We start from the raw sequence: 26,076 nt of genomic DNA on the forward strand, positions 1-26,076 counted from the left end.
TTCTGTTCGATGACACTTTTGGTTGCAATAAGCAACCTTCACTACGGTTTGCCTCTGAAGCATTCTCACAAAGTCCACGCAGTGCACCTGCCTCTGGCTCAGCTCCAGCACTCTTCAGAGTGAGCCAAGTTTCTTTCAGAAGTGATGTTTGGGTTTGTAAGTGTTTCCTCAGCGCGCTCGGAAACACGTCAGCATGAAGCATCTTCTTCAGCCTCGCACCGAAGGCAGCTTTGGGGACAGTTTCTGCAGGTTCTTCTCCAACTCGTGGGTCATGCTGGTGGTTAGTTATGCTTTTCTCCTCCCACTCACACATTATGTCCCTCTCGCTACCAGTTACAGCCTTTCATGTGTCACGCTGTAATAATTCCCACCATCTGGCAACTGTCTGCATGCAGAACTGGCTTCCTTTTGAGCAAGGTACCGATACTAAATTAAAAATGGATCCATTACTTCCTGCATGCACAGATGAATTCTGCAGAACACCTGGAACCTGCACATTTGGGAAGCACTGCATTATAGCCGCATGCTTCAGCGCAGCATGGTGAAAGGTATTCTGGGTATTTAAAAGAGCAGCTGCAGGAGAAAGGAAGGATTTTAAAAAAGGAGCTGACAGGTCATTTAGAAGCTTTTCATTTCCTCCCTCACCTGCTGGGTTCAGCTGTGGTTCACTCCTCACTGAGAGGAGCAATATGTCAACATATAATCCTCACAGCCAAACCAAATAAAAAAAGGAAGCGTCTCGGTGTTTTTAAACTCTGTCAGAGATAAAAAAGAAATGCCAATACACGCTAAGAAAAAGAAAAAGCTCCAAGTGAGTAATAGCTCACTGCTGAGGGTGTGTGCACAGTATGTGGCAGATCCAGAGGGAACATCTTGGAACAGGAATAGCTTCGCACACAGCACCCAGCCCAACTGGCAGGTTAAATTAAATCCTCACGTCCCAGTGACACTGAAACCAGGACTCCACACAAACCAGTAGAACGGCAGAAAACCACACTAGCACTGGGAATGCTTTAGCTGACTCTAACATCAGTGGAGCCGACTTGGGGATGAGCCGTTTCGTGGCACTTTTCCGTTGATTGGATTTTTGCAGAAATGTCTGCTAACTGAAAAAAAGCTGTACTGAAGCCGTTTCAGCAACGCTACTAAAGTGAACTTTATTCAAATGTCCCGTGGCTAGCAGAATCTAAATGTTTGGCCAATGAGGAGCGGCCACATGCTCAGTACATGTCACTGCAATCAAATTATTCATTCATCCTCTTTGGAAAGTTGCTCTGAAGTGCGGTAACATTCAAGGATGTCAGCGCATCACAGAAAATAATTTTTCCTTTGAAATATTTCACATGCTGGCCTGATTCTGATCCTCGCCTAGAGCTTGTGCTGCATTCAGAATAATAAGGTGCATCGTGTGGAAAGTCTAAATGTGCTCAGTGAACTTCAAAAAATCTCCTCACTAGATTATATTATTTTTGCCCTCATGGCAAAGCTAAAGTAATGGAGAGAAATGAGAAACACATTCAGAATCATCCTCTGGTGATCGCTGGGTTCTTTATTTTACCCCAGTTTATTCTAAAAGGCTGGACGAAGGGATAAGGTACTAGATCTTTATCTATAGTAACAGTATATATCACAATAAACACCATGAACATGAAGTAAAAATTCAACTTTTTAATCTATCCAGGGCGGACCGCCCCGCGCCCAGCTGGGATTGGCTCCTGATAAGGATGGAAGAGGACGGATGGAGAGATTTTTAACCCTTTAAAACCGGTCAGAGCAGCACGCTCTGTTTTGCGTAACTATTTTTAAATCCTGGTAGCTCTGTTTATTGCACTTTTTTGCAATTTATGTAATTACTATGCACTTAATGCAGACATATTATTAAAATTTGGGCTGTAATGGTTGTATTGATGTATATCTATATATTATATATATATATATATATATATATATATAGATATATATTATATCTATATATATATTATATTATTATATATTATATATATATATTATATCTATATATATATCTATATATTGATGTATATCAACTTGAAATGCTCCCAAAAATGGCTCCACAGCATGTAAAAATATAATATAAGCTCTGGCGGACTTGGTTCTATGGTAGGTCTTAAAGGGTTAAATAAAGACTATTTTTTAAATCGAAGTTTAAAAATCCTGATAATCACTGTGTGCAAGTCTGCGACAGCACTTTTTAGTTCCTATTGCTCATAATTAAAAAAATGTTTACATCGTTGTCCCTGTAGATATTCAAAAAACATAGTTACGCTGAAGCATTCACCTCAGAGATCCTGCAGTTTGACGAATGAAACAAAAGCGGCGTTGGCGAGGGCGCGATATGAGTCGATGTCGTAGAGACGATCAGATGTTCAAAGCGAGAGAGAAACGCTGCAAACACAACGAGACCGGCAAAAACAAGCCCGGCCGCCGAGCTTAATGAGCTCTGACTGCACGTTTAGTCCCAGCAGAATCATATCTGCAGCCATTACATTACCAGTGTTTACCCACCCCCCGTTTCATTTTCAGCTAATAATCCATGAAAAACATCTAACGATCTTAGCACAAGTGAACTAATACCTCATTACAACACTTCCGTTTGCAAAGTGTCCCATTTCTCCGCTCCGTGTTAGCGGGGAAAATAAACTTGGCGAGAGAGCAACACCATTTTTCTCATGAATTATTACCCCATTATAAACATTTGGTATTTAGGCCAGGCCTGCAGCTTTTTGCTTCGGGTACGAGTAAAAAAAGCCTTACATTTATCTGGCATCCCTCATGTAGAACCTCCTGGGTTTTAAGTAATTATTCTCCCGCTCATCGGCCCATTAGGCTCGAACAACATCGCTGACTTTGGCTGATCTTGGAGCACGAAGCTTTCTGAGCTTTTATTGCTGCTTCGCGATGGCAGGTTGCAGATGGCGAGAGTGCACTTAACCTCTGCTGATAAACCGAAGCAGATAGCACTCACTTACAAGACAAGGTTATATACAGTAGAGAGGCAGGAACCCATTTGAGTTGATTAATGACTCCACCTCTGACTTGTGTTTTTGTTCTTGGCTCCGTGGGCGCCCTTTTTTAATCTTTTCCAGGAAATACTGACTCAGGACACACAGTTTCACTTTCACACACACAGACGAGCTGCCGACGACGGTCGGCCCTGCGGCGATCGTCGGCGAGCTGCTCTGACGCACACTTCTCGGCTCCTGTGTTTGGCTTAATGGCAGAATGACTGGTGACGGTGACCCTAACAACATCAAACCTTCACGTTAGTAATTCTTACACAGAGTGTTTAAATGCCAAAGGGTCCTTTACAAACATCACATACATTCATGATAACGAAAATAAATGTTTATATATCAGTAAAACTAATATAAACATGTTTATTATGAGTATTACTCTTGAACTAAAAAAACAAACTTGCATTCATGCAACACTTCATTTCGTACGCCAGCCTGGACCGACGTTCAGCACATCAAAAGGTGCAGTGACCTCGTCGTGTTCAAGAATCCTCTCCAGTGTGAGAGGAGTCGAGCTTTATGAAGTGTTATTCAGCTAGAAGCAGCCAACACAAGATGGTACACTGTGGCCAAGGGCTGCACGATTAATTGTTAGAAAATCGCGATCTCGATTCCAAATGACAACGATTTAAAAAAAAAAAAAGACGACGATTGTACCGCATTTTGATCCGGGACGTAATCTGCATGAAAACAAGCGCTCACTCTTCCTGCTCAACAAATGACGAGGGCGGAGCTTATACCACGTGATACAGAAGCTGGCTGCTAAAATTGGCAGGAAAAACAACGGAGAGCACGTCAGGGATGACGAGAAAGTGACAGGAGAAAATCCGTCCCGGTCAACCACCCAAACATCAATAACGGGAACCTTATACAGCGCTTCCCTATACCCGTCGAACTCCCGCAGGCACAAAGAAATTACGGAGGCTGTTACTTATCACCTGACCAAAGATATGGCTCCATCAACACTGTGCAAAACGAGGGATTTAGGAAAATGATCAACACCCTAGACAAACGCTACACAGTGCCGTCCCGCAACTATTTTTCTATCCGGTCGTTAAGTGATGACGTGACGAATCCTACTTCCTAAAGTAGTCTGCGTTTAATATGGCTTTTGTGTTGTTAACATGTTTAATGTTTTGTATTTTCTTCTATTTAATCTCAAAAAGATCCTAAAACAGTCAGTGATCACTGTTGACCTCCCTCGGCTTTTATTACCGCTAATCATTTATTTAAGCTCAGTTTTTAAAACCTTAGGATGTAACTACAGCCCAGCCCATGCAGCAGTATATGAATGACTAAACTCGTATTGTGGATGGATTATCTCAGTTGTTCTTCTGGCTGAAGTTTGGTCCTTTTACAGCATCCTGCCATGCGATTACATTTGTTCCTGACCACCGAGAACACTCACGTTAACTTTTATCGAGTGGAAAAAAAGTTAGCTTGTTTATATTATGCTAACATAGCTGTGTCGCTAGCGGTCACGTAGCACATCATTATATACCAGCTAGCCAAACTTCAGTAACCCTACAAACGTCACTGCTGTTTAGTTTTCTGTCTTCATTTATGTTGGAAGTGATAACAGAGCTGTACGTTTTAATTTGTTTCCAAAACCCCGCAGTCAGGACATGCTATATTGTATTTAGATAGAAGCTAGCTAGCTAGTTAGCTAGCGAGCTAACTTCCTGCTAACTTCTAACTCCGTTAAATGTCATAAATTCTGTTTTCATGGATGCCTAGATGTAAACTCAATTGTAACACCTGATAGAGCAGAACGCTGATCATTTTATTAAAGATGAAAGACTTTAGACAGTTTTTCAACTCTCAGTAATGCCATAGTGATCGTTTGATATATGGACCTGCAGCGGAGTTTAGGCCCAGACACGGCTAGTGACGTCAGACTTAACAACCGGATTGTTGCACTACCTGCTCTATACACGCAGTGTCGAGCAACGGTGGAGACGCAATTTCAAGCAGTACAACATTTTGCGGCAACGACAAAATGTGAGACATTTGTTGTTTTTATGTTTATTTATTGTTTTTATGTTCAGTCTCAACTGTTACGAAGTTGATGTGCAGTTAATAAGTGCAATAAATATTTATACTGAGAAAGAAAATCGTGAGAGAATCGTGATCTCAATTCTAAGCCAAAAAATCGTGATTCTCATTTTATGCAAAATCGTGCAGCCCTACTGTGGCCACAGAGGGACGGACAGCACTCAGGGAGGCTGTGGAGTTTAAACGATGCATGCCATGAAAATATCCCCACCCATCACACCAGCAAGTGTTGATATACAGCAGCATGGATTCAAACTCTGACCCTACCATCTGACCTTTGCAGCAGAAATGGCGCCTCATCAGACCAGGCAGCGTGTTTCCGTCTTCCACGGTTCAGTTCTGGTGAGTCTATTTAAACGATCCTGTTCTGACAGCAGCACCTTCGGTGGTCTTCTGCTGCTGTGGCTCATCAGCTTCAAAGTTCACAGATGCTCTTCTGCATACTTTGGTTGTAACGAGTGCTTATTTGAGCCACTCGAAGCAGCCTGTCCATTCTTCTGTGACCTCTGACACCAGCGAGGTATTTTCACCCAGAGAACTGCATCTCACTGCATATTTGCTCTCTTTCAGACTTTCTCTGTAAACTCTAGAGTCGCTTGTGTGGCAAAATCCCAGCAGTTTCCGTTTGCATGTAGCTGAGATGCTGTACAAGAAAAGGCTTGTTTGGGGCTGCGTGTGCACGCTCACAGCCTGCATTAGCATGTTTCTGCCTGATTTATGACGTCGTGACGTATTCATGAGGCAAACCGGCCTCGCTTTAAGACTGTGTCGCTCTTTCCAGTGTAGACAGAACTCTTCATACTCAGCAGCTGCTTTGTTGTATTTTATTATCTTTAGAAAAAGAAACCATATAACCTTTACTGCACCAGTTAGAGAGTCTTACAGCAAAGCACGACTCCGAGACTTATGACTACTCAAAATAAAGTATATATGCCCAAACATATGGTCAGCGTTGTGTATGAACATTGTTTGCAGGGACTTCTGAGTCATTTTGTGGCGTCTACAATAATAACTGTATTACTGCAGGGTCTTTACCTTACAATATAAAGCACCTTCAGGCGGCTGTTGCTGTGATTTGGAGCTGTGTAAATAAAATTGAACAGAAGTGAGAGGTAAACTGCGTGAACAGCGTTTGGAGCTAAGAACAGGATGTGACTGTTGATTAATCTCGATAGAATGACTGCAGCTATTAATGAAACCCTGGAGTGCACATGCTGGACGTGCTGGACGTGACGGGCTGTAAGCAGCAATATTTTACTGACGACGACTGACGGTGGTTCAGGTGGTGCAGCCAGCAGCTGCAACAAATATGAAACGTCACAGTGAGCTGCAGAAGCAGTCCTGGAATAACTGAGTTACTGATAACAACAAGCAAGGTTGATTAATTAGCGTGACACTTTCGTTTTCACATTTCAACTTTACATCTTCATCTTCTCACTTTTAATACTTTCCAGGAAATCCAAACTACAAGCAAACCCAGTCCTCGTTTCCATCTTTTTAATGCATCCACAAACAAAAGTTCATATCGCTTCCACGGGAATTTAGAGGGTAAGTAGCAGCTAGGTGCACTTTATTAATTGATCCATCCATCTTCATCCGCTTTATCCGAGGCCGGGTCGCGGGGGCAGCAGCCTAAGCAGAGAGGCCCAGACCTCCCTCTCCCCAGCCACCTCCTCCAGCTTATCCGGGGGAACACCAAGGCGTTCCCAGGCCAGCCGAGAGATATAACCTCTCCAGCGTGTCCTGGGTCTGCCCCGGGGCCTCCTCCCGGTGGGACATGCCCGGAACACCTCACCCAGGAGGCGCCCAGGAGGCATCCTTGTCAGATGCCCGAAACACCTCAGCTGACTCCATTCGATGTGGAGCAGCAGCGGCTCTACTCTGAGCCCCTCCCGGATGGCCGAACTTCCCACCCTATCTCTAAGGGAGAGGCCAGCCACCCTTTGGAGGAAGCTCATTTCTGCCGCTTGTATCCGCGATCTCGTTCTTTCGGTCACTATGGATGGATGGATGGAGTAGCAGCTAGGTGCACTTTATTAATTGATTATCAGAAAATGTGATCAACCAAGGCATCTCAGAGTCTACAGGCCTCAGTAAGCAGGTTAAAGGTTCAATTTTACGGCAGCACAATTAGAAAAAGACTGAGCATGTATGGCTGTTTGAAAGAGTTGCAGGAGGAAGCGTCTTCTCTCTAAGAAGAACACAGCAGCACGGCGTAGGTTTGCAAAGCTGCATCTGAACAAAGCTCAGACCACAGTGGAGATGTTTGTTCATCACACACAGCAGCACATCTGGAAGTGGGATGATGATCTGAGTGCACCGTGTGTCCCACAGCTGAAGCTTGGACCAAACTGTTTCATCAAACAGGACGACGATCCACAGCAGCAGATCTGCAGCAGAACAACTGAAGAAGGAAAGAATGGAGCTGCTGCAGAGCTCAGAGAGCTGTGCATGAATGAATGCTTTGCATTGCAAACCTCAATGAGCTGAAGCAACGCTGTACAGAAGGGCCAAAACTCCTCCACAGTGAGAGACTGATGAGGTCACACAGAAACTGCAACTTTCTTAAGCAGGTTCTACAAGCTGCTGAATCACAGGATCCACTCGGCTTTTTGCAGGACTGCATTCAAAGTGACAACAAATATAAAAGCGTGTGAGTCTCAGTGAACGCTTTCAGGCTGCAAATATCAGAGGGAAAGCTGAACACGCGAGCTGCATCACTAGCAGAGAGAACAGGATGATCTCCTGCTAATGAGCTGCTTTCCGGTCTGTCGTTCATCACCTGTGGATCTGCCACAGCTGCCTAACCTCTCTCCGACTCCTTTTCATCTCTCGGCTTCCTGCCGTCAGCGTTGAAGGAAATGGGTGTGGTCTCGCAGCCGGAGAGTGGGCTGTGAATTCCCTCATCCTCCACCAAAGGCTGTTCCACGATTCCACATCCTGTAATGAATAATTCACCTTTTCCTAATCAGCCAGTAAGCTGCTCCATTTAAACACCAGCTTCCTCTTACAGCAGTGATTAGAGCAGCGAGTCAACGTGAGGAAGGGAGATTAGAGGGAAATTAAGAGCGGGCTGTTGCGAGCGGTGCCGCCCGCCGAACGGCGCCGCTATGTTAGTGCTGCTCGTAATTGCACGACCAAATGTCATCGGTACACACAAACGGCTTCTGACAAACAGTTTCAGATCTTTAAAAACAAAGTAAAATCTGTCCTTTGAGAGCGTCTTTCATGGATGCATTCGGGTCTCAAGCAGAGCTTTTAAGGGTGCATTCAGCTGTGTGGATGCTGTGAAAACACGAGTTTGGACATGAAAGCTTTTTAAAAGCACCGATCTGACTCAATTTACAGCAGACTGACTGGCAGCACTTTCCTCAGCACCGGGCCGTCGCCACAGCCTCCACTGATGCCACTCAATCTGAAGGCACGCGGGCTGGGATGAGAGTGTTTCACTCTAAATTATTTCTCAGTGCTGATGCACAGAGAAAAGTGCAGTTTTTTACCCTCCAGAGAATACTTGAGGCTGGATACTTTTGACGACTTGGAGAAAGTATTCATCCCGTCCCCCTTGAGGTGTCCCATGATGTTTGGGAGTATGGGGATATGGATCCAGCTGTTACAAGGTATTCAGTCCCTTTGGCTTATACATCTTCTTCCTGGTGGGCAGTGGGCGTCGCCCTGGCTGCTCATTGTCTTAACTTTATGAACAGAATGCAGGATTATGGTCACGGCTGGACTGGGACAAAAAATCGGCCCGGGCATTTTGACTCGAGACTGGTCCAACAGGTAAAAAATAAAATAAAAACAAACGCTGTTGTGACAGTGATGTTCAGTCTTGTTGGTATATGTATGATTTCTAGACATTTTACATCAGATAAAAACGTTTATTGTAAGATTCAGATAATTATTTATTAAAAGTGAGACATTTTAAATGAGAATAACAAAGAAAAGTATTTCTTTGTGCCCCCTCTCCCTGTTAATGCCCTACCTGCCCCCCTGGCAACACTTTGCTAGACCCGCCCCTGCACAGTTACCAGCTGTCAGCTACTTAGAAAAGGATCCTGGTGTTATTTGTCTCTCAGAAACAGTTCATAACTTTAACTCATTCATGTCACCTAAAAGGTAAACCTGTTTCTCCATCACCTGTTCAGCTCTGATGATTCAGTAAGGACATCTCCTGGTTTCATCTTCATGTTTCCCTCTCACCACATATCCAAACCACATCATGACCAGCAGCTTTACAGCTGTGGCTCCAGCAAACATCAGCTGATACTAGAAATTAATATTTAATCAATTCTAACAACAGCTGATCAAGCTTAAACGTGCTGCTGTTGTTTAATGCGACATCCGCTGGTTTCCCGTTTCTGGTGCAAAGTGATAAACAAACAAGAGAGAAAAGCCAATCAGCTGATCATTGATCAGTTTCATGATTGAAATAGCAACAGGAGAGGGAGGGGAGAGAATGAGAGAAGAAGAGGCAGCTGTGCAGCGTAACGACAGAATAACTCCAAACTCCAAGTTTGGGACAGATCGCGTTCCTTTTCAGCCCGATACAAAACGCGGCCGGCCCGGTGGCCACCACGCGTCTCTCCTCCTCCTGCTTCCCCTTTCCCTCATCCACCTGCTGGCCTCTGTGGAAGCTCCACCATAGCCACCACCAAACATCAACAACATGTTGTTGTTGTTTTAAAAAAAAATCCATCAGCCCATAAAAACGAAAAATCACCATCGGCCGATGGCCAGTCCAGCTATGATTATGGTGGACCTGCTGGCTTCCTTGGGTGATGACCTCCAAGTCATACCGTTAGAGTTAATGCGTTCAAATTTATGGCGGTGGTTTTCTGATGGAGAAGGGGGAACGCCCACTCCGGGCTGAGTGCTGCCTCAAATATCTTGGGGTCTTGTCCGCAACTGTGAGATGAGTTTAGCAAGACTGACAGATGCATTGGTGCGGTGTCTGCAGTGATGTGGAGGCTACGTGGAGGGCACAGCCATTACTCCACTGAGGTTGGTCTGAAAATGATGCCTGAAGGACCTGGTTCGCTCCGAAGGTGAGGTGTCTCAGACGTGTCCCAAAGAAACGAGATGATGGGGTAAACTCATGCTGGACATTTATTTGTCCCTCTAGGGACCTTTGGAGCCCAGCAGAAATCACAAATTTCCATACACCACCATGGAACAAACACACCACCACGAAAGTGTACAATTCATGCAAAGGTTTTCATCACACCTGAGGAATCTTTTGGTGAGACCAGCTGGGCAACCTCTGTTGCACATGGCTTGAGGTTTAGAGTAAGGAGACAATCACGCTGTGCAGGTATAAAAAAAGAGTCAAATAGATGCCTCTCATCACTCGTCTGTAGATTCAGACTCAGTAATGCAGCTTCCAAGAAAATGTACTGCATTTCCAAAACAGTGATGATACAGAAGACATTCAATGAAAGTACAGCAGAACATGTTTGGAGTCCAGACTGAAGGGCAAAAGGTTTCTAGGCAATCAGTCCAGGAGTCCGACCCTACCAGGGCTCGCAAAATCACTAGCCCGACGTCCCGGGCTAGCGATTTTGCCAGTCGGGCTACCAAAATCTATCTCTGCCCTGCCCGTCGGCCTATCATAGGAAGGAAAAATATATGTCAATGCTTTTGCATTCTTTCAGAAATGTAGCTGAGTAATTATGTCATTGGCATCGGTGAGCCACTGTCAATATGTGACATATTGAAATCGTCTGAATTTGCTTGTTTTTTGCTTTCACTTTGCAATCGCGCGAACTGTGTATAGAGAGCGACAGCACTGATTGGTGAGTGATGATAATTTGCACCAATTCCTCTGACATCATCTTATCAATCGTTAGCTTACTATGCAAACATGACAAAAAGTGAAATCTCCCGCAGCTTAAACATGTGAGAGGTTGATCGCGCAGGGAATCTGCGTTATGTGAGTGCGTGTGTAAAAGCAGCAGGATATATATTTTAGTTCTGCTGAGCCAAATAAGACAGGTCAGGGTGAAGAAGTGACAGCCAAAGAAAAGCTTACCACAAAACGGAAAAGTTATGACAAATCAGACTATAAGGCAAAAAGAAAGTGCAGCTTTATGGTTTCATGGACAAAAGAATTTCTGTGGCTGCAATATGACGAGCTAAATAACATCATGTTCTGCCAGGTGTGTTGTTGGTTTAATTTGATTTCGGAGTCGACAAGCGCCTTTGTTACTGGGACCAGTCATTTTAAGGAAGACCCCATCAGAACCCATGAGAAATGCAAGAAATGCATTATTGCTCAGTCTGCAGTATCTTTCACAGAACAAACACCAATTGCAAATAACAAACTAAAAATAAACCTGAAAATCAGTTTAGAACAGCTACTATGTTGCAAAGAGTGAACTACCATTGGCACAATGTAGCAGTCTTTGCAAACTTCAAACAGCAAATGGCCTCGATCTTGGTTCCACTTGCCTCTTACCGTGACTTCAGTGGAAATTTCAGATTCAGGATCTGACACAGATTCATGTTCTACACAGTTCTTACACGTTCATAGAAATTTCTGTTCAATTAGAACCAAGTATTTGAGTTGATGATTGTAATTTTTATACAATGTTGTAATTTGTGTTTCAACTATTTTTTGATTAATGTTTTGTTCCCTTTACAATATTATACTTTAATGTATAATATTGTAACGGAAACAAAACAGGAAACAAAACATCAATCAAAAAAAATTGCTCTCTTTTTTATTCGGGCTACTTAAATTTATTTTGGGCTACCAAAAACTGAAGAGTCCCAGGGATTTTGAAATTTTGCGAGCCCTGCCTACAGTACTTATACTCAGGCTGGATCAGCTCTCCATGAATGAAAGTGGGATGATCGTTGCCTCCTAAAATTAAGGGACAGGTCCTTTTCAGTTTTGAGGACAAAGTTTAATATTAATATTGGCTTGCTTGGTAACACCTAACAGGTGTGTATAACAGATGCCATCAGTAAAGGGAAGTCTAGTATATCCGCTTGGACTGCTGTGCCAGCAAGCAGAGGAAAATGGATGGGAGGAACAGCCTGTCCTTTCCAGAGTCCGTTCATCTCCAACTTCTAGACTTGACAATTGTAATTCTTTATTATCTGGTTGTCCTAAAAGCTCTTGAAAGCAAGTACAGGATTTGACCCCACAGATTATTTTTTATCCTCTCCAGGAAAAGACAGTAAAAATATATTCTCCAGTAATTCGCCAAAAGTTCAACATATCTGACAAATTAGCAAAGAAACATCTTACTGTAAGGCAGCAGGATTTAAGCTACTTATAAGAAATTAGATTTCTCGACTCTTCTTAACTACAGTGCTGCAAATCTATAATAACCAAGCTCATCAGCCTGAAAAGAAGCAGTTTAAATGAAACCTACATGAATCAATAAAAGACTCGAGGTTTAAATTTTGCAATGAGTCTCCTACACGCTCGCCATCCAACTCATCAAATGCACCAGTTATCTATTTATATCCCATTAAATCCCCAATCTATTAGGTAAGAGTGTGGTTAAATATAGACACAAGTGAGTGAAACATCTTTGTGTGCATGCAGCAGAGCTCAAACACAGCGCACATTAGCACAAAGTAGTGGATTTGAGCAAACTGAAACAGCAGGAAGCAGCATCTCTGAACACCCAGCGGCCACATCAGGGAGGGGCTGATATCAGGAGGGGCTCTACAGAGACAAAGCAGCAAGGGAAGCAAGCATGTCTGCTATTTGTGGGAAACTGGATGCAAAATCTATCATTTATTGATGAAAAAGAAGAGTCCAGGAAATACGCTGAACGGACAGAAAACAGCCTTTTGAAAGCGTCTTCGTTTGAATGCTGAACCAGAAGCTTCTGCAGCTTCTCTGCAAACACAAGCAGAAACCTGAACGGTACACCTGGGAAAGGACGCCTCAGGCTGCTCCAAGTGCTCAAGGAGTCAGCGTGAACTTTGAAACCAGCTAAGAGCTTAAAAAACAAGCAAACAGAGAAGTATGAAGATTTCCAGCTGAGCCAGAGAACGATCAGAACAAACCGAGATGCGAGTGAGACGAGCCAGAAAACCAACGGTTTGATGGACGTGAATAATTCCCCCATAAACCCCACAGGGGGGAAGAAAAAGCAGACTAGTAGACCAGAACCGCTATCTGACAATATTTATTCATGCAACATGTGTCAGTGATATGAAAAATGAGTTCCTTTTATAACAACGGAGAGATTTTGGACGTACTTCAGGGTCTTTAAAACCCTCCACCTGTCCCTGAAATATGATCGATGTTCTGGATCAAAGTAAAACTTTGTTGAAAAGAAGACATTTAAACAACGTTTAGATTTCATTAGAAAGGTGAAAAATCATCTTTGAAAGCAGTATAGAAAAAAACTGTTATGTCTAAATGTGGTTTGTTAGTGAAAGGAAAATCACCTCCAACTCACAGATGACCAGCAGACCAGAGCGAGACCGTCGCACTCTTATGCGGGGAGCACTAACCATTACTCGTGCAGACAGGCTTACCATGCAAGATCTCGCCTGCGTGCTAGGTGTAATCCACAAATGTTCAACAGGGCTGGAAATTTGTGGATTACATACATGCAGAAGTTTAACGTTATCCTGCTTTATCCAGTCCACGATGACAGAGCTCTGTTGTGCGTTTGAGATCATTGTGTTGACTGTGTCCAAGTTTCAACCATCTAGATGTTGATCTGAGGTGAAGTTGAAGAATTTGGAGGTAGTCCTGGTTCTTCATCACTCCATCCACATCCCAGAGCGTGATGCTACCACCACCATGCTTCACAGCTGGTGCAGTGTTCTCAGGTTTAAAGGCTTCACCTTTACGCCTCCAAACAAATCCCCTTGTCTTTGTAGCCAAACAGCTCCATCTTTGTCTCGTCCGACCATCAAACATTTCTCCAGAAGTAGTCTGGCTCATCCACGTAGGCAGCTGCAAATTTCAGTTGAGCTTGAAGGTGTTTATTTTGGAGCAGGAGCTTATTTTTTGGTCACCACCCTCTCCGTCCATAGAGTCGTGAAACTGTGGGCAGTGATGCTGGTGTTCCAGCAGTTCATCCATGGTGATATCGAGTCCATGTCCATGGTTTGGTCCTTGGTGATTCCCGGGTTGTTCCTGACCTCCCCAACTTGTTTAAATCTATCATTTTCCTTTTTAGATCTTCACTCAGTTCCTTGGACTTTGCCATTGTTCTAAGTATTGGTCAGTCCAATGAATGAATCCTTTGTAGATTGCAAAGAGAAACCAAAGTAGAAGTCAATCAGGATTCCTAACAGAAAGTTGAAATGGCTTGGCCTCGTCACGTTAGAAGACGATGTAAAACCTTCAGGACCTCTTATTAAAAGATTTAAGTGAAAGTACGTTTATATGTGATCCTGTGTGGATCACAGAAGAACCAACATCACTGCAATCTTGTGCACTGATTTCTTGATATATGACGTACATTCATTCCATCCTGGAAACTAAACCGTTCAAAACTTCTGACCTCACCTGTACCGTCAGTGTCTTTGTTTGAAATGTGCTTAACCCTTTAAGACCTACCATTGAACCAAGTCCGCCAGAGCTTATATTATATTTTTACATGCTGTGGAGCCATTTTTGGGAGCATTTCAAGTTGATATACATCAATACAACCATTATAGCCCAAATTTTAATAATATGTCTGCATTAAGTGCATAGTAATTACATAAATTGCAAAAAAGTGCAATAAACTACAAAAAAATTGAAAATCGTTTTTGTTTTTTTAACATATATTTCTAGTTAGAGAAATTTAAGAGGCTTATCCCTCAAAACTGTAAATACAAAAAAGTTGCACAAACTAGTTTCCCACCACAGGAAATTTATTTTGAGTGTCTTCATAGTTTTATTTTTGAAATACACCAATTTTTATATACTGCAGGAAAAACGAAAATAAATATTATAATGCAAATTTGCAAAAAAGCAGCATATGCATCAAAATAAACTATTTCCAGCAGTGCAATATGAGTCCTAAGCATCCCAGAAACCACACAGAAAGTCATAAAGTCAAAGATAACTTTTAAAAACACCAGTATAGGCTCATGAGGCCCTGATGGTAAAAAACTACATTTCCGCAAAATGACGTCACTTCCGGTTTCGGGCAGGTAATGGCGGACATGCGAAAGTTCGCGCTGACGTCTTTTCCAACGTAGGAAGTGTTATGAACAGCTGATCGGATCGGCAAAGCGTGTTTCTGGAATATTATGTTTTTGTTGCTGCAAGTGCTTTTTATGCAGTTTTTGCAAAGCTATATGTGGAAGGAAACTGTGACCGAGGACAAGCTGATGGCATAAGATGTAAGTACAACTCCTCCGGTTTCATATGCAAAAAAAATTATTGCGCTAGCTCACGTGGTTGCAGAGCTACCGGGATTTAAAAATAGTTACGCAAAACAGAGCGTGCTGCTCCGACCGGCTTTAAAGGGTTAAAGAAAAAGTTGGATTGTGAAACTGGCTCCTGGAGAACAGTGAGGTTGACGTTATGTTTGCCGTATATTATTTCCTCTGTTCTACTACTGCTCTTTGGCTTCCCATAAGTCATCGTTGCACACGAGGCTCCGAGCTATCAGTGGCTCGCAGCGACTCACTAAAATGATCTCATGTTAAAAAATGTCAAACGGTCCCCGTGGTGCCTGGAGAGCCGGCTGTGGGAGTCTGAAACAAGTCGACGAGAAGAGGAACAGAACAAGCCAAGCGAGTGTACCAAGAGACGCCTCCATCATCCCCATTTGATTTGTCACCTTTTGTAACCGCAGACCTGTGTGATCAATTGGAGAGTCTGGATCGCAGTGAATTATGCCTGCTGTTTAAATGCTCCAGGGATCGATGACTTAATGACTTGCCTGAGTCTATCTGCTCTGGAGTCATTTCCTCACCTCCTACTGAGTGGCGTGCACTGTAACGGCAGCCCCCCTTTCCTCCCTCCCTCTCAACAGATAGTCTCCACACTTCCCAGACAGGCGATGCAAAAAGAAAATAGAGTCATCAATCTCGGCTTAATGCTGAGAACCTGATGAGAAAACATTTGGCAAACACTGAGCTGAAATGTAACGGTTGCCGTCCTGGGGTGAAAATGACCCGAATTCATCACTGCAAGTATCTACTCACAGAAAAACCCTGCAGCACGCTGAGTCGGGCCAGACTGCTATTGTCAATAAACGCTGTGAGGTTTTAGAAAAAGCTAATTTAAGCCTATACAAAGTCCAGAAGAGGGTGATTTATCTCAGCACTGAGCTAGTGGAGTGCTCGGAAAGGAGAGAGTACATGAAGCCATAAAGTCAACACTTTGGCAGCACCTTTTCTGCCTCCCCATCATCCACCGTGTTCAACTAGCTGTTTCACTTTGTAGTGAGATGAATTGTTATTTTTCAGCATTTAAAACCAACTCAGTGCCTCCAAGAAGCATTTTAGACTGAAAACGTATTCTTGCATCAAACAATCCTGTAAGTCTGACGTCATCAGCTGTTTCCGGGTCCAAACTCAGCTTCAGGTCCAGATGCACTGCAACGTTTACGATCTTGGTAACCACAGCAGTCTGTGTAAAGCTGATGTTTTGTCCAGAGGGAAACTCCTCTGTTTAAATAAAACCCTGTAACTGAGACTTTGGGAAACAGCCTCAGCTCTCATTCTGCCACCTGACTGCTTCTGCAGCTGCTTCCTTTACAGGTCGCCACAACAATCATCGACCTCCGTCTCACCCGATCCCCATCATTGTCCACTGTCACACCCCTCCTTCACTCTGGGTGGCTCATCGTGAGAAAATCTATACAGTTTGGAAACACAATGGAAAAAGCGTCTGGAAATTCATCTGAACACAAAATTGAGTCTAAGCAGTTTGACCAGGTAAACGTGCTCCTGAGTCAAACTCGATCCCTCAGGTGGATGATTTTTTTATTTAATCTCCCACTAGCTGCTGAGTGACAGTCTCAGACCGATAAGCTCTGCTGAGCTCAGCATAATAAAATCAAACATGTTTAAAACATGCTGACGTACTACGATGCTCGAGAGCAAATCTTTTCAAAATAAAACAACATTCAGTTAGAAAACTGTTTCTTTCATCTCAATCTCATTTTCCTGATATAAGTCTGCAGTCACACCAGCAACAGGCTCACTGTCATAATGGGCGATCGTGGCTCAAGAGTTGGGAGTTCGCCTTGTAATTGGAAGGTTGCCGGTTCAAGCCCCGGCTCGGACAGTCTCGGTCATTGTGTCCTTGGGCAAGACACTTCACCTGCCACCTACTGGTGATGGCCAGAGGGGCCGATGGCGCGATATGGCAGCCTCGCCTCTGTCAGTCTGTCCCAGGGCAGCTGTGGCTACAACTGTAGCTGCCTCCACCAGTGTGTGAATGAATAGTGGCAATGTAAAGCGCTTTGAGGGTCTCAAAAAGCGCTATATAAATGCAATCCATTATTATTATTATTATTATTATTATTAACTCTAATAAAAATGATATAATATGATATATTGATATAATACATAAGGTAAAATATAAATATAGTTTAAAAAACACACAAAAAATCATATGTTAATTAAATGGTAAATGGCCTGTATTTGTATAGTGCTTTTTACCAGTCCCGCCTAGGGACCCCAAAGCGCTTTACACACCCAGTCATCCACCCATTCAAACACACATTCACACACTGGTGGAGGCAAGCTACAGTTGTAGCCACAGCTGACATCCAGTCTACCCCAGGGCAGAAAAATTACCAGTTTTTATGCTTTTGTACAGTTATGGTTCAAGGCTTTTGCTTTTAATGCATTAATCTGCCACCATCATGGCATTTTTACCCACAATCATTTGGAGTAAAAATGCCTAATTAGAGAAAAGAAGTCTCAGCATGGTGAAAGCAAACACCTCTGACGTCTGAGGCCCGTTTCTCCCCGAGGAGCTTCTAATCGTTGGTTTTTGACTTGAAGTTCTGATAAATATCATGGTGTACCTTCTGCTTGTTCACTAACAAAAATCCCATTTTTATGCTGTTGTGTAAATTATGAGCGTGTCCTTAAAATTACAGTGATTTTGTTGTTGCTTCAGCGCTCAGCCCCCTGCAGGGAGCTGGAGGATGGATCCAAATATTAAGCAGGGATATTAAAAAATGTAACTGGCCTCTGAAGAGCAGGAGGAGAGAGGCACACCGATACAGGGAGTGGAGGTAATAGAGAGACCGGGGGTCAAAGGTTACTGCAACCCTCGCAGGAGAATAAAAATGAGGTTGAGATAAATCACCGCTGGCTGGAGGTCTGACGCCAGATGGCCACCGTACCTCCAACAAACTCATCTACAGTAAGGCCTCAGACACGCGTTCATGACACGCACACGCTCCAACCTTGAAAGCCGAAAGACAAAAGGTCCGAAAGACAAAAAGAAAAAAGGAAAAAACTAAACATTTATAATAAAAATATTAACATATTTAATATGTATTATTAATACATATTAAATATGTTAATATATTAATAATATAATTTTTATATATATATATATATATATATATATATATATATATATATATATATATATATATATATATATATATATATTTAATATAATTAAATATATTTAATAATATTTGAGTGCCCCGAGGCCACAGCATATAGGCTGATGGGAACATGTATACATTTATATGTGCTAATGAAAGATTTATCCCCACGATGTTCCCATTTGAGCTGTGAAATATGCAGTAAATAATGCACGTTATTAATAATGCACACTCCATGCTTTCCTGCAGCTGCAGAAGAGCAGAAAGAACTAATTCAATCTACCAGACTGTCTTCTAATGACCAAAATTTTTTAAAGATTTTCGGGTTTTTAACCATAGAAATTAAAATTATATTACTATGCAGGCGAAAATCTACAGCAGCTACTAAAAGTAATAATCCTCTCTGAGTGCTGACCGACTTTTAATTTGCTGACACGTGTCATGTTGATGATTTCAGGAAAAACAAACAGATTTCAACGTGTTAAAAACGACACTGATGAACTTAGACGTGGATCAGACGCTGGAACTGGAATATTAGAGCTGGAACAAAGAAAACTGTCATTTCACTTTAGTCTAAACTGACCTCCGACTGTAGCGGACGTCTCAGGGCAGGTTTTGTGTACATCACGTTAAAAGCAGCTAGCCTCTGAGGCTAAAAAACCAAAGCTAATGCAAACTGTGCCAAAAGCTGCAGTTCCTCTAATGTCCACCAGCCTCAAGTGGACATTAGCAATACTCTGAAAGTTCAAACAGGTTACAGCACGGAGCTAACAACATTTAAACTGGTTAAATTCTGTATAATGCTGCACTTTGAGCAGATCGGTCCAAATATCAGTGGCATCGATACCAAAGCATTCGTATCAGATCGATAACACAGTGGATCAATACTTCAGTAGTTCAGTGCGTTGTTCCTGTTCTTCAGAAAGTAGACACGCAGGTACACTTTGCTCCGCCCCCTCCACGCTGTGTTGTATTGAGTTATCATGCAAGCTGCGAGTGGAAAGTGCAGCATCATGTAGAGCTACTACAGCTGTGAATGAAACCACACCAAACATGATGTTGGAGGGAAAATGTCTTAGACATGAAAGAGCACAAAAAAGAAAAGGAAACGAAAGATCAGCAAGAGAAACAAAGAGAAGAAGAAGGACAGACCGCCAACACAGAGGTCAGAGGTCACTGTAACAGTCCTTTCAGAGAGGCAAAGAACATCCAGCTAGCTCACATTAGGTGGCTGGCCACAACCCGTCTGAAGTTAATACAACACACAAAGAAGCGATATTACAAAGGAGACGAGTAAGACCGAGGAGCACAGGACAGAAACAGGCCGAGAAAGCTGACAGACTGCACCGACCGCCTCACTCAGATGCACCTACATGTAAACCTGCACACGCTCACCACAAGGAAATCGTGATAAATGACGTTCTGTGCGTGAAAAGTCTGGTTTGTGTTTGTGCTTCCAAGCAGCTGATGAATGAAGCCCGAGAAATCAAATGTGATGCAGCAGCGGCAGACGGTCAGATTCTTCTTCTTCAACACGTGATGCCTGCACGGCGTGCAGTGCAACGTGATGGCAGATAGTTGATTCTGAGACGAAGTGTGTGTGTGTTTGATGTGTGTGTGTGTGTATTAGGCTCTTTGTCTAAGGAATCATCTCAACAGAATAACCAATTATCAGCTTCTTTCTTCCTCCTGCTCCCTTTAGGGGGCGCCACAGAGATCATCTCCTCCTATCCCAGCATCCTCCTCTGTCAGTTCAACCCTCTGCATGTCCTCCTTCACGGCACCCATGGACCTCCTCTGAGGTCTCCTTCCTCCAGCTCCATCCTCATCACCCTTTGCCCGATATATCCACCCTCCCTCCTCTGCACGTGTCTAACACATCTCAGCTTCACCTTCAGATCGGCCTCCTGTCTTTGTATCTGTGGCGATACCTCATCACCATCTTCTGAACCCACTCCACCCTGCCTGCACTCTCTTCTTCCCCAGCTTTGGATGGTTGACCACAGGTCATCCACCTTTACTACCTCAGCTCCTTCCACCTCTCCAGTTCATACCTCCACCTGCTCCCTACTCTCACTCACAGTTTCACAGCGACTCCTGTCTGAGCTCACACTCTCAAAGCAAACATCACACCTGTCGAGCTCTCTGTCTGCACGACGCCATACTGCTGCTCACTGATCATCACCGCTCTTCTTAACCGATCTTCAAAAACTCTGCCTTTACGCCACGGCTCATCAGCTTTATCACTCTGCAGTCACAGCAGCTCTGCACATCACCCTGGTTATTGACATCAGTACCAGTCGAGTATTTCTTCCTCAGACATCCTCTCACTCTACAAGATGGGATTTGAGCAGCATATTCTTCCATTTAGCATTCAGTCTTCAGTACAACAACATATTTGCCCAATCACAGTAAAACGATGGACTGAGTGACCGACTGGAAACAAAGCTCGATTATTTTTCACCTCTGCTTTAAAATACGACGCCTGACATTCTGAATCTTTCCATCATCTTTATCCCCATCCGGTCAACTATCGGTTATTACCCGAGAGAGTGACTGAAAAAATTAGAGCACCGATTCTGACGCATGCCATTATCTCCAAGGGCGCTTAAGTGCCCTTAAGGTGGAGGTTCAGGAACATCAGATAACTGTAACAATTAACTGTGTGATCGATAGCTCCCCGGTGACTGTGCAGGAAACAGGTTGTTGAAGGTTTTTCAATTTCACTTTGGTTTTTGGGTAAAAACCTGAAGCTGAGCAAGAAATGCAGATGATCTTTTAAATGAGGTATTGGAAAAAAGAAGGACAATTTTAAAAGTGCTTAAACAGGAGTAATGTTTGTTTGCTGAACTAAACATATCATTGCACCGAGCTTATTTAGTATTGATAGCTCAGTGTGCAGTAATATTTGACCTCATTAGCCGAGCTCAGGAACTGAGTTAGTGATTATCTACAGGCAGGAGGGCAAAGTGACTAACAGACAAGAAATACCAACTGCAATTAGCTTTCAATCAATCCAGGAAGCAAATAGAAAAATAAAGTGCTCAAAGCTGTCGTCATGGATTTGTTGATTGAAAGAGAAAAAGTCAGGTATCATGTATAAAAGTTCAGGTATGAAAACAGGTGTGAAATTCCTTCACGACCAACCAAACCGTGTAACTCAAATACCCTGAACTACAAAAGCACTGATTCGTTGATAAGATGATAAGATGTGGGGGGTGGGTCCAGCTCTGAAGTCTCTAAAGCTGAGACGCCCAGACCGGCCAGTCCCAAGACACCAGCTCCAGCTCACGCAGGGGAACTCGGAGGTCTTCCCTGAGAGATGCAATCTCGGAGTCTACCCCCGGGCCTCGTCACAGTTGGACGTGTCTAAAACACCCCGGAGGCATCCTAGTCAGATGCCTGAACTCCTCATCCTATCACTAAAGGAGAACCCACAAGACGGCGGGCCTCTCGTGGTGAGTCCACATGAGGCCCTGTTGGGCGTAGCCACTGGGTCCAATGGCTTTAGGCCCAGCCACCAGGCGCTCTCCCTTGAGCTCCCTCCTAAGGCCTGGCTCCGGGGAGGTGCCCCATTTACCGGGCAGGGTAAACTGGTCCTTTATTGGTTTTTCATGGGGGTTTTGTGAATCACTCTGCTCTGGCCTCACAATCAGGACCAATTTGCCTTTTGAGACCATATAAGGGGGCAAAGCCATACATCACAGTAAAAAGGACTGAAAGGTGTTCCTGTGCTTCATGGACTTACTGACAGGAAAGGACACAAGAAAACTAAAACTACGTATAAAGATGTTGGTATAAAACAACTTTCTGACCATGAAGACTCGCTGAGTGTACGTCATACGTGAGACGGGATCATCCTTTTATCAGAAGCAGGAAATGCTTCTCGCGTCTTCTTGTGATGCTTTTGGTTTCTTTATTACTGTGAAGGCAGCATGTGTGTCAGGCTGAGTCCAGCCTGCTGAGGATAAACGTTTGGTTGGGTTTAAATAAAATAAACTCAGAAAGAAAAGGAGAATCGCAGATCAGGGCAAACAATGTTAAACGTTTGAAATTCGGTATTTTAACAGTGACTTACTACCAGTTTCACTTATGAGCAACACTGTCCAGTCTAGTAAACAAATAAAATATTGATGGTGTCTGGAAACAGCAGACAGAAATCCAGATAGTGGTAAAAACAGACTGCCTCCTTCTACTCCAAAAACTTTTTTCTGTTTTTGGCGTCAATACTGACCTTTGGTTTTAGGCAAAATTCAAATCCTGCCCTCAGAGTTAAAATACTAGAACCCACAGAAAACCCTAAAGAGTCCTAATCTACGGCTCTGCTGACCTTTCCTTCTGCCTCTTTGTACTTTTTTTATTTGGATTTTAGACACATGAGGATGCAGCTTGTATTCATGAAAAATAAGCAATGGAAAAAACTTAAACCTTAATTCTTTCCAGTGTCCAGCAGGGGGCGACTCCTCTGGCTGTAAATAGAAGTCTGTTAGTATAACAGTCTAGGGGAAAACAGTGCTGCCCTGATATGACCTCAATCACTAGTTTTAACTCTCTTTTTCTAATAAACTGTACGTTATGGTCCTAATTACATTGTAAAAGTTGATGAACCCGGGTAATAATTTAGGGCGGGGCTAACCTACGATTGACAAGCTGCTGTATGAGGTTGCTGCCCTCAGGCTTTTCCTCAGCCAGGTCAGCTATGGTGGAAGGACAAACAGATTGGTTCGAAGCTTCAAGACTTATTAACCAATAATGACCAAGATTTACAAAATCGATTGAGTTAAAATTCAAAAATCTGTGTGACTGAGTCCATGAACTCAGCAAGAAAGCATTTACTCAGCGTCAAGTTAGAGAGCTATTTTGATTCACATGCATCTACTGTGTTTTTGAAACCACAGCTATCGCCATCTAGTGGCCTTCAAGGAGAACGCAGTTTTAACCTCCTAGGACTTGGCGCCAAATATGTGGACATCACATTTTGGACTGTCTAGACTAGGGGTGGGCAATTCCAGGCCTCGAGGGCCGGTGTCCTGCAGGTTTTAAATCTCACCTTGGGTCAACACACCTGAATCACATGATTAGTTCGTTACCAGGCCTCTGGAGAACTTCAGGACATGTTAGGGAGCTAATTTAGCCATTTAAATCAGCTTAGGAGGTTAAGACACTCTTTGGCTTCCTTTTCTGACCTGGAAGCTACATCCGTGTCGCACACCGTCTCTGAAACAGACGCACAGTGGCCATGTATCAGGTTGAACGTGTCTCAGGATATGGAGGACATCAAATTTAAGCAAAAATAAAAGATAATCCAGGCTTAACAGACTCACTTGGTGCACAAACTCAAACAAACGATGATGACGATAGCTGTTGTTTGCTAGGTGCTATAAAAACCTGTCTTCTGTGTGATCCAATCTGCACGTACAGACTGAAGACATCCAGACATTTCAGTGAAACTCAGGAGTCCAAGAAACTTCCCTTCAGACTGACACTGACAGAGAAATCCACAAAACCTTTGCAGTAGTCCAGGAAAGTCCCTTCAGAGATGAGCTTCATATCTTTTTAAGGTCTAATTGTAGAAACCTTCCTCATCATACCATCTGTCTCTGTCAGATGTCTGCCTCCAACAACTGCTCTGATGTTTCAATCAAACAGCGCTGACTCACTTTGCGGAGAAATTTCACCATAAACCAGTTGGAGTTGTTGGAGCCGACTTCTAAGGACACGCTCCGTCAAACTGGCTCAGTTTTGCAGTTTAGAGAATATCTGTTCTTGGCCGAATGCAGACGATATATTGTTCAACCCAGGTGGTATTTTTGTAGCTCTGGAGGAGCTTGAAAGCAGAGAATGATTCAGCGATCTAAAACATTAACAATAGATGTCAAATAGCTGACAGATCCTCTGAATCAAAGAGCGGAGTCTTCTGTCTGTTGCTATTTTTTAGCGATGTTCAACACAACAAGATAAAAAAACATCTGAGAACACCGACAGCAGGTTCTGCACTAACAGAAGCAGGAAATAGAGCAGAAAAAATGCAGGTTGTGGTCTGAATAAAGGGAGCTCACAGAGTTCTCCAATCTGTGATTATGGTTCTCTCCAGCTGAGCAAAAAAATCCCACCTTAAAGGAACAAGTCCTCGGCTCTATGACTGTGGCGTTCATAAAAATGAGAGGTGAGAGGTTAGGATCCTGTAAGAGCAGATTAAGCCCTCCTGGAAAGTGTTGAACACCTGAAACTGATGGAAGAATGTGAAGTCGGACCTTTTTTGCACTATAATAAGAGATTTACTTTCCCTCAGAAGAGTGCAAACATGTGAAGTATGTTTCCTTTCATGTTCTGCCACGAGTCAAAAAACTGTTTTCGTCACACAAAGCGGGACTTCACTCTTCCCTCTCCCTCCTTCAGCGGGTGACAGCTTATTTATTCAGAGAGGCTCTTTACAGGCCAGCCTCTGCGATACACGGCAGAGCTGTGAATTCATAAATGACAAATAGGCTCCAACTGTCAACCCTGGTGCCCAAAGGGGAGCTGAGCAGTTAGCCTACTCCTCGGCTCACCCACACTTTCCAGAAAAACACGAACAGAGCGTGTAGACGTTAGAGATGCAGCACGATTGCTCTGAATCAGAGGAAGCCTCTCGGGAACGTCATTAGGAGATCGGCTTCCTAGTTTTAGACCTTGTTTAAAAGCATCATAGAAGCAGAGGCAGCTTCTGCTCCAGCGGGAAAACAAGCTGCATTTGTAGCTACAAGCAGCTCCTAAAGTACGGCCACATCTACTAAGCTGACATCACAGGACCCAGTTAATAAAAGACTTTTGACTCGTTATAAATGTCTGTTTCAATTCGAGGTTTTCTGCCTACACCTCCTAGTCCTCTGAGGAAACTCATCCCTCAACTGCCAACTGACTAATTTTACTGCCTAAACTTAACGCCCAGTAACACCGGCCTATAGACTGGTTGGAAACCACTGGTAGCTTCAGGAAAGTGTGTACGCCATGATCAGTTGGTTGGTTGGTTGGCTCCTGTAGTCACCAGTGGTTTGCATAGAAGAAACAGACCTGTCTGGAAATGAAAACTATTTGCTTTCAAAGTAAAGTTTGAGCCTTTTCATAGATTTCATGACATATTTATGATGGTTATATCAGGTCTGTGTGTGCAGGTTTGCAGTGGCAATGACTAAAGTTATGCTAGCGCTGTGAGGAAATTGTGTTTCTTCAACTATCTGAGGTCTACGGTGGCCCCTAGAGACAAAGCACGTGCAAACTCCAAAACACGTACAAACTCCAAAACACGGACAAACTCGAAAACACAACAGAAGTGCTCCAGGACGCTAGGGGCAGTGTTGAGCTTGATTTGCAAAATAAACGGCAAGTTTGTTGCAAACACATGGAGTTGGATACCGGCAGAAAACACCTGCAAGGATAGAACAACCACACTCCAATATATATTCAAATAATTTAAAAAAATGTTCATTTACCTGTTACTACCACACACCAAA

General features: G+C 43.3%; 1 protein-coding gene across 1 annotated transcript in view; it reads right to left on the reverse strand.

Annotated features, from left to right (window-relative positions):
- Nucleotides 1-26,076, reverse strand: part of immp2l (inner mitochondrial membrane peptidase subunit 2) — a 210,543-nt gene that overhangs the window by 72,840 nt on the left and 111,627 nt on the right. The gene's annotated exons all lie outside the window — the stretch shown is intronic.

The sequence above is a fragment of the Neolamprologus brichardi genome, chromosome 7 (assembly GCF_056152115.1).
Source record: "Neolamprologus brichardi isolate AB-2024 chromosome 7, ASM5615211v1, whole genome shotgun sequence".
NCBI lineage: Eukaryota > Metazoa > Chordata > Actinopteri > Cichliformes > Cichlidae > Neolamprologus > Neolamprologus brichardi.